Source organism: Doryrhamphus excisus, linkage group LG7 (genome assembly GCF_037039965.1).
Source record: "Doryrhamphus excisus strain RoL-2023G ecotype Guam linkage group LG7, RoL_Dexc_Guam_v1.1, whole genome shotgun sequence".
NCBI classification, from domain to species: domain Eukaryota; kingdom Metazoa; phylum Chordata; class Actinopteri; order Syngnathiformes; family Syngnathidae; genus Doryrhamphus; species Doryrhamphus excisus.
Genome location: NC_136363.1, coordinates 19276033 through 19292454, shown reverse-complemented (window position 1 = coordinate 19292454; position 16422 = coordinate 19276033). Strand labels below are relative to the sequence as shown.

Below are 16422 nucleotides of genomic sequence, written 5' to 3'. Positions count from 1 at the left end.
GAGGGGGGGGGGGGGTGGGGGGAATTCATGTCTTTCACAGCGACAACAGACTCAAAGCCGCAGCGAGGTTAAGTACCTCAAGTAGCGGGCAGGAAGTGGAGCTATGGCTGGTTTACCAGGGTCAACACGGTCTCGCACAAACAGCAGCTTTCACCCGCGCCTCGTCCACTTTTACAGCTGCACAATCTCCAGCGGAGAATGCACTCTCACGCACGCACGCACACACGCACGCACGCACAGCGCCTGGAGATGGATATAAATACTATACATCATATTCCCGCTCCTTGCTGGCGAGCTTCCTCTTCTGGAGCGAGAGAGGTGTTGCATTCCCTGAGTTCTCTGACAGTTCATCCGGAAGCTCAGCTCATCCATTTAGCTAACGCCGTGTGCCAGAGCGCCACTTTGGATTAGATTTATTGCAAATGTGTTTTAATATTTCCTTTTTGTGGTAAAAAATGACTAAATATCCTGTAGACATTAATGGAATGTGCTGCCTACTAATCCCATGAGAAGGAGGAATTTGCAAGAGAGGGAATTCCTGTCATCCAACAGTGGGGGGGAGAGACTATGAAGGCAAACACGACAAACTATCGGAATGTTATCGGAAAAGGGAAAAGTACCTGGCAGCGGATCCGGCGAGTGTTCCCTCCGCTCATAGAGGAGGTGAAGAGTCAAGAGGAGGTGGACCACACAGCTCCTAGAAGACGACCTCTCTCCTCTAATCCCCTCTCCGATGTGATGACACCCTCCAACCTCCACCATCTGTTGAAACACGTCCCGGAGCAGTCAGCACACCGCTGCTCTGTCAAGAGCCCCCCCCGACTGCACGGCTGCCCAATCAGAGGCCGGCTGCTGGGTGGCTCCTCGCTGCCAGGAGGCAGGGACAAGGACACGGTGCAGGGGGAGACACACACACACACACACACACAAGTTGGACGCAAGAAAAGACCTACTATTGGTAACCTGAGAGGGAGGGGGAGAGGGAGAGGAGTGGAAAAAGCACAAATGGGAGGGGTGTGCAAAATGAGGGTGGGGTGTGTGTTTGGGTACTTGCATGTAAGAAGTAAAAGTAAGAAAAACGATGGATGAATTAGTCATATATTTTATAAATGCTGCCTTATTATTGCGACTGGCATGTCAGTAGACATCATAAACCTGGGGCGCCTTTACATGAAAACTAGTACTACTCCGAGTATGAATGATATTTTGGGGAAGTTAACACTATAAAAGGCCAGTATGTTAATATAACTACAGTCTTTTGTTGGATACAAAATAAATACAATACATGTGAATGACGATTTGCTTATTATTAGGCCTGGAGATGGGTCAGTAGGACCAAACATTAGTAGGTCCTCTTGGAACAAAAACTGCAGTATTTTATTTTAATTTATTTTCCTTTAATTTATTTTCCTTTAATTTATTTTCCTTTATTTTCCTTTATTTATTTTATTTTATTTTATTTTATTTTATTTTATTTTAATTATATTTTATTATATCTTAACCTATTTCCCAATTTTACACAAATCAGTCTTTCAAACTATTACTGCATGAAATATTCAAAATTTCAAATTTAATCAAAAATTAAATTAAATTAAATTGTTGGGATTTATTTTTATTTTAAATCTTTTACTGTTTTTACATACGAGGTGATACAACATTTTTTGTCATAAGGAATTTTGCATAGTGCTGCCAAAAATCGACATTGTCTTATTGAATCTGTTTAATAAATATTCATGTTTTTTCCATATTTGTGATAATTTATTATTTTTTATAATTTATTAATTAATTATTTATACAAACATTTTATTTTACACAAAAATTTTATTTGATACAAAAATAAAATTAAAAAATTTAAATTTGCCTCACACTTCGGTACATGACAAAAATAAAATAAAAAAATGAAAAAATTAAAATAAATACAAATAAAAATAAATAAACTTAAACTATATTAGGAAAGCAGGAAGTGAACAAATGTAATTAAATTAAATTAAATTGTTGGGATTTATTTTTATTTTAAATATTTGATACAAAAATAAAATTTAAAAATTTAAATTTGCCTCACACTTCGGTACATGACAAAAATAAAATAAAAAAATGAAAAAATAAAAATAAATACAAATAAAAATAAATAAACTTAAACTATATTAGGAAAGCAGGAAGTGAACAAATGTAATTAAATTAAATTAAATTGTTGGGATTTATTTTTATTTTACATTTTTTTAATGTTTTTACATACGAGGTGATATAACATTTTTTGTCATCAGGAACTTTTTGCATAGTGCTGCCAAAAATCAACATTGTCTTATTGAATCTCTTTAATAAATATTTATGTTTTTCCATATTTGTGCTCTCTGAAAATGCAGCTGTCATGTAATCAAATGGCCACAGTGACACAAACTGCCCCCCCCCATCCCACCTAGTATGTGGTCTGCCTAATCAAAGTGCAAAGCAATAAAAGCCTGCATTGCCCCCCCACCCACCCCCCCCAGGAGGGAATGCTGCTGGCACTAAACTGTTACATCTGCAGACAAGTGAAGCGGGCGAGCAAGCAGCAGCCCTCACACCTCCGTGCGATAAATCCTTACAGTCCCACGGTTGCATTCCTGGCCTTCACCACCTTATTGCCTCCAGTCAAAAGGGGGGTGGGGGGGGGCACTAAAATGACTGCCCCCCAACATCCAAAAAAAAAAAAAACACAATGTTGATAGAAAGCATTTCCTAAATTAATCAACCAATTTTCAACTCATTCATGCATGAAATAAAAAAAAGTTGAGGGAGGGGGGGTAAATTAGGTGAGAATGCTGTCAAATTAATCATTTTGTTGAAGCACTGTCCTACTCACTGGGCCATTAAAAAGGGATTACGAGACCCTGATGATACCCGAGCGCAACTTCAAAGGCTAATGAGTTAATACCCGCTTGATATCCGACGGCGTCACGCTGAGTTAATCAGAGGTGTGACACGGCCCGAGAGAGGTTCTTCATTTACATCCTGCAGGCCGCCTTTGTTGACGGACAAATGAGCTGAAAACGTGTTTACACTCATCTTAGCCAGGTGACCTGCAAGCATTTCAAGGCATATTAAAAAGGTGGAAGGGTGCATGCATACGCAATCTGATGTTTGCCTTCCAGTGAAGGACAGGAAACAGGAAGTGGATTATGCTGGTGTGAAAGTGGCTGTGATTGGTCATCTATTATTGATCAGTCACACCATGTGTCTTTTGGGATTAACAGAGTTAATCGTGTTATTTTTTATTGTTGAATCAAGTCTTCTGGAAATGTGTCTTTAATCCGCTTCTAGTCAGAACAATGTCCTGTTCAATATAGTTTTTATTTTATTTTTGCCTCATTCTTCGGTATGTGACAAAAATAAAATAAATAAAAAAAAATAAAAAAATTGTTTTAACCATATTCGGAAAGCAGGAAGTGAACAAATGTCAGTATGTCAAATTAACAAAAATCATAATTATTTTTCATTTATTTTTAATTTTATATATTTTTTAATACAAAATAAAAATTAAAAAAAATAAAAAATTAAACTATGAGGAAAACAAGAAGTGAACAAATGTAACAGTATAAAAAATAATTATTTTTTTATTTTTTATTTTATTTTTGTCACGTACCAAAGTATGAAGCAAAAATAAAATAAAAAATATTTTTATTTTTTAATAACATAAAAAATATTTATTTTTAATAACATTTTAATAAAATAAAAAATATATTTTTTAATAAAATAAAAAAAAAAATTTTATTTTTGCCTCATACTTCGGTATGTGACAAAAATAAAATTAAAAAATAAATACAAATAAAAAAATTAAACTATATTAGGAAAGCAGGAAGTGAACAAATGTAACAGTTACTGATTGTAAAAGTGTCAGATGGAGGGGTAGGATTTAATAAGCTTTGCTTCTTCCTACTCCTTTTGGACATGTGATGCATTCAATTGTAATCTGATGCATGTTCAAATGAAATAAAAGCATTTATTTATTTATTTTATTGTTTACCCAGTTCCTGACTAAAGTACTTTGGCTTCCTCCTGTCTTCCAATTTAACTGCTTCATTTCTTTATTTTTTGTACTTATTATTTGTACTACACAAAAGCTAAACAACTTTATGTCCCCTACCGTACCTAAAATGGAGTCAACCGAGACGCAGATTATGGCGTGCCATGACACACCTAACCGTTATGAATGATAAATGACCCGGTGTTTAAAGTGTAAAAAGATGTGAGTTTTCAAGGCGGTGCTATGACTCCTATGAGGATATTGGATTAAACCAAACAAATCCCATTTTCAGCACTAATGCGTGAAACTTAGTCCAGCTTGTTCCGATGTTTGAAACAGGAGCAACAGGGAAGGATGAGACTCAGGGTGTGAGAGGGTGGCGGGCGGGGGGCTCCCCAAATTAGATTAACTAAATTCACAAAAGGGGGGGGGGGGGGGGAGTACCACCCTCACCCTATACCTCCCCTCCCCGCATGGCCAACACACCTCTAACTCTCCCCTCCCCTTCTCAAAGCGCCTCGTTCTCACGGCCGAGAGAGTTTCCAAAGAGCCTTCAGGCAGAGCCGGGGGCGACCGAAATCCCTGCGCTCTTTACTGGATTAAAGATGGCTGCCGCGCTATGGTGGGGTGGGGCAGCTAGACTGTTTTTCCAGGAGCTGAGCACATCTGTAAACATCATAAATCCGCCAAAAGGTTATCAGATGCACACAAATGCTAGGAGGATGGATGAAGGGAGCATCCTGAATGTTCATTTACACCAGCACAATGGCCGTGGAGAGGGAGGGGGGGTGATGAAATGGCCTCAATTTATGAATGACTGATTGACAGCAGTGGGGGGGGGGCTGCAAACATGTGGCACCCCCTTTTTCTAATTTCCATATCTTCTCACCATGAAAAAAAAATCACTTCTAGTCCATCATAGGGGGGGTGGATGATCAGGTCTAACACTACTAGTAGTACTTCCTAGTAAAGTAATAGAGGCCAGTGTTGGGGGGGGGGGGGTAATGCTTGGTTCACTAGTCCTATTCTCTGTGGTTGAACGACGTCTGCTTCAGGTCAAAGCAGTTTTGGAATTAAAACACGGCCAACAAAAATACAGCTGCAGGCCCAAAATGGCTTCCGGGCCGCAATTTGGACACCTTACATTGAATGGGTGTCATGTGGACTTCCTGCCAGCTGAGATATAAGGGGGACACAAGTGACGGCGGGGGAGCAGGAGAGGACACGCACAGTTGATCATGAATGTGCACGATGAAAGAGGAAAGGGGGAGGACAGACAGGGGACATGAATACAGTAGGGACAAGCAAAAAGGGGGGGGGGGGTCAAGGAAATAAAAGGAGCGGGTATCTGGGGTTGAGGCCAATGTGTGGCACACATGCATCCCTGCTGTGCCATGCGTGCTTCTTCCGGGACTTTTGGTAAAAAGTACAATGATAAATCACAACAGTAGTATTTCTCAATGACTACTCATAACATTTTCTCCAAGATGGCAGGTCTTTTTCAGGTTTTTTTGTCACGTATCAAAGTATGAGGCAAAAATAAAATAAATAAAATTGAGCTTTAAAGTGAGTCTGTCTGTTTTTTTAATATAGTTAGAGTTTCTTTTTATTTAATTTTTTTATAATTTTTTTTCACGTCTCGAAGTATGAGGCAAAAATAAAATAAAAAATAAAATTGAGCTTTAAAGTGAGTCTGTCTGTTTTTCTAATATAGTTTGAATTTTATTTAATTTTTTTAATAAATTTTTTGTCACGTACCGAAGTATGAGGCAAAAATAAAATAAAAAATAAAATTGAGCTTTAAAGTGAGTCTGTCTGTTTTGCTAATATAGTTTTGAGTTTCTATTTTATTTAATTTTTTTGTATTTTTATAAAAAAAAATTTTGTCACGTACCGAAGTATGAGGCAAAAATAAAATAAAAAAAAAATATATATATATATATTGAACATGACATCGTTCTGACTAGAAGCGGATTAAAGACACATTTCCAGAAGACTTGATGCAACAATTAACAATAAAAATAACATGATTAAAAATAATTATTTTTTATTTTTAATTTTATACAAAAATAAAATTGAAAAATCTATTTTTTATTTTTTTTATTTTATTTTTAATAAAATTAATAAATAAAAAAATATTTTGTTGTAATTTTATTTTTGCCTCATACTTTGATATGTGACAAAAATAAAAAATAATTAAAAAAAAGAAACTTAAACTATATTAGGAAAGCAGGAAGTGAACAAATGTAACAGTTACTGATTGTAAAAGTACCAGATGGAGGGGTAGGATTTAATACGCTTTGCTTCTTCCTACTCCTTTTGGACATGTGACATCGGTTAATCGCAAAAGACACATGATCAATAATAGATGACCAATCACAGCCACTTCAAGACCAGCATAATCCACTTCCTGTTTCCTGTCCTTCACTTGGAAGGGAAACATCAGATTGCGTATGCATGTACCCTTCCACCTTTAATATGTTTTTGCTAATAGTTTTATTGTTTTTTTTATTTTTGTCACGTACCGAAGTGCGAGGCAAAAATAAAATTATAATGATAAATTATAATGATAATTATAAAGATGATTCATGTTAGTGTCAGCAGCTCATGCTAAATAATGTGCTAAATAATGACAGATAATTAGCAACCACTGTGATGGACCCATTTGTACTTTAAAGTGAGTCTGTCAGCTGCCACAATAAACATCCAGGTAAACTGTAAAGCCAACACACGACCGCATAATGAAGCCGTTAGCACCAATCCGAGATCAATCAGTAAAGGTAATGATAGGATTTCGGGGGTCTCTTCATGGTTGACATCTTCAGCAGATGTCGCCTCACTAGCACCAGTTTGTGTTTACATTCCACTCAAGATTGTGGATACTAGAAAACAAAGTGTTGAGGTATACTAATGCCGTTTTTAAGCTAAACAGACATTTCTATGGAAGAAGAGGCGCACAGTCTGGAAGATCTAGAAAGCTTTTTGTACACAATGCAATACAATGTCCCGGAAATGAGTTTATAATAGGTCCCTTGCAGGTGCTCCTGTCATATAGAAGACTACAGAAGATCTTTGACTAGCATTTAGCAGAATGCTAACTATTAGTTTTACCAGTATGTAAAAAATACAGAGCTTCTGTACAAGTGACGGACCACCCACAGAGAGAGATTAGAACCCTCAACTGGTCGAGAAGCTGCAAAGCCATCATTCTCCCTGATCTGGTAACATCACAAGATGACAACATGATGCAAGACCTGGCCCTCAAGCACCAGTAAATGGCTGGGAACCAGTAGCGGAAGATGCTGGAGATAGGCCCCCCAGAGATACACATCACTCTCACTGGGCCAGGTGAGAAGATGAAAGACAGCCATGGACGGACCAGCAAGGAAAACCTGGAGGGAACGTTTAGATCGCTTGTAGGCTGTGTTGAATTAGCAAAAGCGGCTAATGGCTTTCATACAGTTAAAGACCATCATCAAACTGGGTCCACGATACTGGTTACCTACGGTACAAAGATCTCTCCAGAAGAGTTCCCCTAAGGACACAACACCAGTAAACAATCATGATCTGTGACTCCACTCCGTCTCTTTCTGCTAGCGCAATAATCCACTCCACAAGTGTTTGTTTACATTTTCCATACTGTGTGAGAAACTCCGGCTAGTAATTGTTGCCATAACCTCAGCGTCCAGCTCCTTCCTGTTTCGGAGGATCTCATCTTCAGAAGGTTTCGCAAAGAAGACAGAGCGGCTTAATCCCTTCAGGTGAGAAGGTGAAGAGGAAAAGATGATCCCGGGAATGAAGGTTCAGATAAAGCACGCCGCCACGGAAGTAGAAGGATTCTTATTGGGTACGTGGGTCCTTCAGTGATCTCCTCGGAGGTTTGAACCGTCCCCTGGCAGCAAAAGCAAGGAATATCGAATTGCCGCTTGTTGACATAGTCGCTCGATGAGCCGTCACACAGCATGAAAGCTCGTCTTAATGAACAGTTCTTGTGTAATTTTGGATACACAACAACGATACCAAGTGCAATCAGCGCAAAAAAAAAAAAAAAAAAAAAAAAAAATCCAGAAGGAACATGCAATCTGCGACGCTACCCGGCGCATTTAAAAACATTTCTGCAAGAGTAAAAAAACCAGATGAGGTCCAGAAGACCGTGAAGGCATAGTAAATAGTTCCCCGCACCACAAAGACCTCGGCCAACGTTCAGCTGGCATACGTTGTTACACTGATTTTGCTTTTTTTTTTTTTTTTTTTTTTTTTTAAATCACTACAATTGAACGCTGCGGATAAACAAAATGACAACGAACACCGTATTTGCTCCCGACACTCGCATGGATTTCTTCCCGCCACAGATTCAACACGCTCAGTCGACCAGAGAAGCCACCGACAAGCGGTGACGACTGCCAACAAGCCTGCATGTACCGCAAAGACAGATGCCACATACAGCACTGACCAGACCACAGCTTGACGGATGACGTTTGTGTGTTTGTGTGTGTGTGTGTGTGTGTGTTTTGTGAGAGAGAGAGAAAGAGGCGTTCAATGAAAATGAGGTAGAAATTCTTAAGTCACCGCACTGCAAAAAAGTAGGTCTCTATAACAGGTGCAAATTCCTGCGATTCTTGAATACCTTTGCGGTCTAATAACCTGAGTCGAGTTGCAGCTACACCTGCCTTTATATCACAGTTCGAGTGAGACATCGATCAAGTAGACTACCAAGATATCCAAGATATTACTTCTTGTGTGGAAATATGGGGTAATAACTATAAAAGCAATCTTCACTCGCTAAATGTACTGCAAAAAAAGGCCAGTAAGGATAATTCATAATGCCGCCTACAGAGAACATACTAACTCCTTATTTCTAAAATCACAAATACTTCAACTTGCTGATATAGTTCATCATCAAACAGCTAAATTAATGCATAAAGCTAAAATTAACCAATTAGCTAAAAATGCCATCTAATACTTCTCAATAAAAGAGAGGAAAAATATGATCTCAGGGAAGAAGTACATTTGAAACACTTATATGCTAGGACTCCGTCGGTCTGGAGTAACCGATGGGCCAAAGTCGGCTTGCATGCCGCCAGTTGAACAGGCCTGCTTTTTAGAAGTTTGCATCAGTGTGGGTGGGTGAGCAGTCATTTGAAGAAACCCCCCCCCCAATAATCCAATTAAGCACATCATTTCCTTTCATATGCAGGACTTGAATCGAGTGTCCAAAAAGGCAGCCAAGTCGAAGAAAGTGAAAGAAAAAAAAAAAAGAAGCATGAACGGAGACAAGGAAACACAAAAAGGTTTCGTTGTATACTGTTCAGCTACGGTAGCGAACAAAGCATTTGGGGGGGAGGGACATCTCTCTCTGCAAATAGTGTGTGTCGCAGGGGAATGAATATACGTGTGCACTAAGGGAGAAACATTTGTAATGGTAATATTTCATTTGAACATGCATCAGATGACAATTGAATGCATCACATAATCAGTTCACAGTTCCACATGTCCGAAAGGAGTAGGAAGAAGCAAAGCTTATTAAATCCTACCCCTCCATCTGGTACTTTTACAATCAGTAACTGTTGCATTCGTTCACTTCCTGCTTTCCTAATATAGTTCAAGTTTTTTTTTTTTACTTTTTTGTATTTCATTTATTTAGTATTATATTATTTCCTAATATAGTTTAAGTTTTTTTAAATTATTATTATTATTATTTTTGTCACTTACCGAAGTACGAGGTGAAATGACCATAAAATGACATAATGGGTACCATCGTAACCGTCAATATAGTGATATGTATAGCAGTAACTGTTACATTTGTTCACTTCCTGCTTTCCTAATATAGTTTAAGTTTATTTTTATTTGAATTTGTTTTAATTTTTAATTTTATTTTTGTCACGTACATGTTAAATTAAAAATAAAAAACAATTATTTTTCATTTTCTTTTTGTATGATTAATTTTATTTTATATTTAATTTAATTTTATACAAAAACAAAATTAAAAAATAATATTATTATATTGTATAAAATAAAAAATAATATTTCAACTTTATGCTAATAAAACGTGTGAATTTTTAAATTACGTATATAATTTGAAAAATATGTTATTCTCCTAAAATTATTACTTTTATTTGTTTTCTTCTTTATTTATTAGATATATTTTTAATTTTGTTTAGCCAATTCAAAAAACACAATTCCTGACTGAAAATGATGCAAATCCATAAATCTGCATTTGTAACTTTTGAGGGCGAATCAAATAAACCGCAATATTAGTTTGACATCCAACGCTTGGGGGCCAGAAAGGGACTTGCTTGGAGTCCCGTCCAAGATTTGAAGGCCGAATAAATATATTTTTGTTGCTGCTGGGTCCTACGCAATCCTCCAGTATCGTGCCTGCAGGCTGCTCATGATGAAGACGTTAAATCACCCCCGTCAGGCTAATGCATTGGATGAACATGATCGTAAATTTCCGCCGGTGTCAAAAATATACATATTTAACATTTTTTTGCCTCAGTCAGTGTGTGGAAAGTTAAATTGCTAAAGGGTATGGGCTATGACTTGGATGTATTTATACAGATGGATGGTAAATGGATCCATTTTCACATACTGCCAGATTGTCAAGTGAAGCGAGCGCACTTAGCCAAGACACTGTCACATAAAACTGAACAGCCTGACTCACGTTGATAAAGTGCACGGCTATAATGTTTATAGAAAGGAAGGAAGGTAGTCACAAAAAAAAAAAAAAAAAAAAAAATGAGGAGCGAGGGAGAAAAATATATTAAACAAAACATCAAACTCCGTTTGTGTTGGCCAGGTGAAAAGTGGAAAAAAATGGAGGAGCTCAAGTTTCATCTTGCCGGTTTTCATATCCTAAAAAGAAGCCCGCTTAGCTTTCCTTATTCTTCATATCCTGTTCATGCGCAAGGTCAGATGGGCAAATGACTCCAGTCGGATGTCATAACACTTCATGGAGAGTGCTTTTCCTGTAGTGAAGTCAATGCAAATAGGACTAATAGTAAATATGAAATGATGGGTGGAACGGCATGGCATAATCATAATCATATTTTGCTTACAAAGCAAAATATTACATTCCTTAGCTTTATTTTGTCAAATGAACTGCTCAGTGCAATGCAATTCTGCAACAAAAAAGCATTGCATAACAATAATATTACATCATCAGCCCCACACAGCCACCCATTTAACTCAGAATTTAACAGTCAATCGTTTGTGCTGTTTTGTGCAACTGGAATGATCGTTTGCGAGGCAATACTTATTTATGATTATAGTGTCCGTCGATTACATAATGAGCCCCACGCAGCCCGACGTTTTCTGCAGTTTAAAACAATCGTTTGTGCAACATTTGTGCAATTATAATGATCATTTGTGAGTTCATACTTATACAAATTAAACAATCATTTGTGCAATTAAAATGATCATTTGTGAGGTGATACTTATTCAAGATTGTATTACATAATCAGCCCCACGTAGCCCCGTTTTCTCCAAATTAAACAATCGTATGTGCAACATTTGTGCAATTATAACGATCATTTGTGAGTTCATACTTATACAAATTAAACAATCATTTGTGCAATTAAAATGATCATTTGTGAGGTGATACTTATTCAAGATTGTATTACATAATCAGCCCCACGTAGCCCCGTTTTCTCCAAATTAAACAATCGTATGTGCAACATTTGTGCAATTATAACGATCATTTGTGAGTTCATACTTATACAAATTAAACAATCATTTGTGCAATTAAAATGATCATTTGTGAGGTGATACTTTTTCAAGATTGTATTACATAATCAGCCCCACGTAGCCCCGTTTTCTCCAAATTAAACAATCGTTTGTGCAACATTTGTGCAATTATAACGATCATTTGTGAGTTCATACTTATACAAATTAAACAATCATTTGTGCAATTAAAATGATCATTTGTGAGGTAATACTTATTCAAGATTGTATTACATAATTAGCCCCACACAGCCACCCATTTCCTCCAAATTAAAACAATCGTTTGTGCAACATTTGTGCAATTATAATGATCATTTGTGAGTTCATACTTATACAAATTAAACAATCATTTGTGCAATTAAAATGATCATTTGTGAGGTGATACTTATTCAAGATTGTATTACATAATCAGCCCCACGTAGCCCCGTTTTCTCCAAATTAAACAATCGTTTGTGCAACATTTGTGCAATTATAACAATCATTTGTGAGTTCATACTTATACAAATTAAACAATCATTTGTGCAATTAAAATGATCATTTGTGAGGTAATACTTATTCAAGATTGTATTACATAATTAGCCCCACGCAGCCACCCATTTCCTCCAAATTAAAACAATCGTTTGTGCAACATTTGTGCAATTATAATGATCATTTGTGAGTTCATACTTATCCAAATTAAACAATCATTTGTGCAATTAAAATGATCATTTGTGAGGTGATACTTATTCAAGATTGTATTACATAATCAGCCCCACGTAGCCCCGTTTTCTCCAAATTAAACAATCGTATGTGCAACATTTGTGCAATTATAACAATCATTTGTGAGTTCATACTTATACAAATTAAACAATCATTTGTGCAGCATTTGTGCAATTAAAATGATCATTTGTGAGGTAATACTTATTCAAGATTGTATTACATAATTAGCCCCACGCAGCCACCCATTTCCTCCAAATTAAAACAATCGTTTGTGCAACATTTGTGCAATTATAATGATCATTTGTGAGTTCATACTTATACAAATTAAACAATCATTTGTGCAATTAAAATGATCATTTGTGAGGTGATACTTATTCAAGATTGTATTACATAATCAGCCCCACGTAGCCCCGTTTTCTCCAAATTAAACAATCGTTTGTGCAACATTTGTGCAATTATAACGATCATTTGTGAGTTCATACTTATCCAAATTAAACAATCATTTGTGCAATTAAAATGATCATTTGTGAGGTGATACTTATTCAAGATTGTATTACATAATTAGCCCCACGCAGCCACCCATTTCCTCCAAATTAAAACAATCGTCTGTGCAACATTTGTGCAATTAAAATGATCATTTGTGAGTTCATACTTATCCAAATTAAACAATCATTTGTGCAATTAAAATGGTCATTTGTGAGGTGATACTTATTCAAGATTGTGTTACATAATCAGCCCCACGTAGCCCCATTTTCTCCAAATTAAACAATCGTTTGTGCAACATTTGTGCAGCATTTGTGCAATTAAAATGATCATTTGTGAGGTAATACTTATTCAAGATTGTATTACATAATTAGCCCCACGCAGCCACCCAGTTCCTCCAAATTAAAACAATCGTTTGTGCAACATTTGTGCAATTATAACGATCATTTGTGAGTTCATACTTATCCAAATTAAACAATCATTTGTGCAGCATTTGTGCAATTAAAATGATCATTTGTGAGGTAATACTTATTCAAGATTGTATTACATAATTAGCCCCACGCAGCCACCCATTTCCTCCAAATTAAAACAATCGTTTGTGCAACATTTGTGCAATTAAAATGATCATTTGTGAGTTCATACTTATCCAAATTAAACAATCATTTGTGCAATTAAAATGATCATTTGTGAGGTGATACTTATTCAAGATTGTATTACATAATTAGCCCCACGCAGCCACCCATTTCCTCCAAATTAAAACAATCGTTTGTGCAACATTTGTGCAATTATAATGATCATTTGTGAGTTCATACTTATACAAATTAAACAATCATTTGTGCAATTAAAATGATCATTTGTGAGGTGATACTTATTCAAGATTGTATTACATAATCAGCCCCACGTAGCCCCGTTTTCTCCAAATTAAACAATCGTATGTGCAACATTTGTGCAATTATAACGATCATTTGTGAGTTCATACTTATCCAAATTAAACAATCATTTGTGCAGCATTTGTGCAATTAAAATGATCATTTGTGAGGTAATACTTATTCAAGATTGTATTACATAATTAGCCCCACGCAGCCACCCATTTCCTCCAAATTAAAACAATCGTTTGTGCAACATTTGTGCAATTATAATGATCATTTGTGAGGTAATACTACATTCAAGATTGCATTGTCTGTCAATTACATAATCAGCCCCACAAAGCCACCTATTTTCTCCAAATTAAACAATTGTTTGTGCAACATTTGTGCAATTAAAATGATCATTTGTGAGGTAATACTTATTAAAGACTGTATTGTCTGCCAATTATGTAATCGGCCCCCCGTTTTCACCAAATTAAACAATCATTTGTGCAACATTTGTGCTGTTTTGTGCAATTGAAATTATTGTTTGTGAGGTAGTACTTATTCGAGATTGTATTGCCCGTCAATGACATAATCAACCCCACAAAGCCCTCCATTTTCTCAAATTAAACAATCGTTTGCGCAACATTTGTGCAATTAAAATGATCATTTATGAGGTAATATTTATTCAAGATTCTATTGTCTGTCAATTACGTAATCATCCCCACACAGACACCCATTTTCTGCAATTTAAACAATCGTTTGTGCAAAATTTATGCTGTTTTGTGCAATTAAAAGGATTGTTTGGGAGTTAATACTCAAGATGAAAGGATCTGTCAATTACATAATCAGTCCCAAGCAGACCTCCGTTTTCTCCAAATTAAACAATCATTTGTGCAATTAAAATGAACCTTTGTGAGGTAATACTTATTCAAGATTATATTGTCTGTCAATTACATAATCAGCCCCACGTAGCCCCCCGTTTTCTCCAAATTAAACAATCATTTGTGCAAAATTTGTGCTGTTTTGTGCAATTAAAATGATCATTTGGGAGGTAATACTCAAGATTAAAGTGTCCGCCAATTACATAATCATCCCCACAAAATGCTTTTTCTCTTCATTTGTGAGGTTTTATGCTACAGAAAACGATCCAGCTGGATTATATCCATGTACCAAACTATGCCTCAATACCAAATATTCCATACTAAAAAAGGATTCCCTGACAGAGATTATGAACTCATCTGATTGAGTCACATCTTTGCACATACGAGCGTGTTGAGCTTGGTGTCAGACATGCTGAGAACCGTACGCCAAATCAAGACAGATAAAAAGCAGTGAAAGCTTTATGGACCCCTTGTCACACATTACTTACACAATACTTGGGCTGATGCTGGAATCACAACCGAAGGGATATAAACGGCTCATAAATAACGTGGAGCTATAACTTAGGTGAGCTTACTCTGGGAATACAAGCTATCTTTCCGAAGCCTTGCAGGTACAAAAATCAGACAGGATAACTTGTGATTTTGTGTCCATAAACGCAACACAGCCAATTTTTAAAATGGCCAAAATCTCAGTGCTAATCCGCCAGAAATACGGTGGCTTTGCCGGAGGAATCGGTTCTGTACCATCGAAATACCGTGCAGTTCCTCTCAAGATAACCTGACCCCCGACTGCTTTGGATGTCGTCAGGAGCAGAGAGAAGGAGCGCATGACCTTTGACCAGGGTTGGAGAAGTCAGGGAGGTCAGGGATTAGTCGGGTATGATGACACTTTGGTCATGGACTCTCACCAAATCCCCGTTTAGTAGAAAGTGGAGGAAAGTGGAGTCAGGGAAGCCACAATCTCTTTAAGTGCGGAAGATTGATGAGGGTTCAAGTTTAACCTTAACAGATCCGCTCAGTTTTTCCATTTCCAAGCCATCTTGGTTATGTTAAATGAACATGGAGGTGGGGGGGGGGGGGGGGGGGGTTGCCAGACAATAGTCATTTTTAAAACATGTTTCAACATGTCTCACTGAAAACCATACACATTGCCATTTATGATTTCACATTCATCTTAGTAATGGTAATGGTTTTGGTTTTATTTAATTTGAACATGCAACAGATTACAATTGAATGCATCACATAATCACTTCAAAGTTAAACATGTCCAAAAGGAGTAGGCAGAAGCAAAGCTTATTAAATCCTACCCCTCCATCTGGTTCTTTTACAATCAGTAACTGTTACATTTGTTCACTACCTGCTTTCCTAATATAGTTTAAGGTTTTTTTGTTTGTTTTTTTTGTCACATGCCGAAGTACAAGGTGATATGACCATACAATGACATAATGGGTACCATTATTACAATAAGTAACTGTTACATTTGTTCACTTCCTGTTTTCCTAATATAATTTAAGTTATTTATTTATGTTATTTATTTATTTTACTATTTATTTTATTTTACTATTTATATTTATAGTCACGTACCGAAGTACCAGGTGATATGACCATACAATGACATAAAGGGTACCATTATTACAATCAGTAACTGTTAGATTTGTTCACTTCCTGCTTTCCTAATATAATTTTATTTTATTTATTTTACTGTTTATTTTATTTTACTATTTATTTTATTTTACTATTTATATTTATAGTCACGTACCGAAGTACCAGGTGATATGACCAT

At 36.4% G+C, this 16422-nt stretch overlaps 1 protein-coding gene across 5 annotated transcripts in view; it reads right to left on the bottom strand.

The window, feature by feature from the left end:
• The window catches only part of sulf1 (sulfatase 1), a 67716-nt gene that overhangs the window by 33339 nt on the left and 17955 nt on the right, over positions 1 to 16422 (bottom strand). For all 5 annotated transcript variants that reach the window (XM_078792345.1, XM_078792346.1, XM_078792347.1 and 2 more), the window contains exon 2: positions 621 to 762. The gene's annotated coding sequence lies outside the window, so the exon portion shown is untranslated. The remainder of the gene's footprint in view (positions 1 to 620; positions 763 to 16422) is intronic.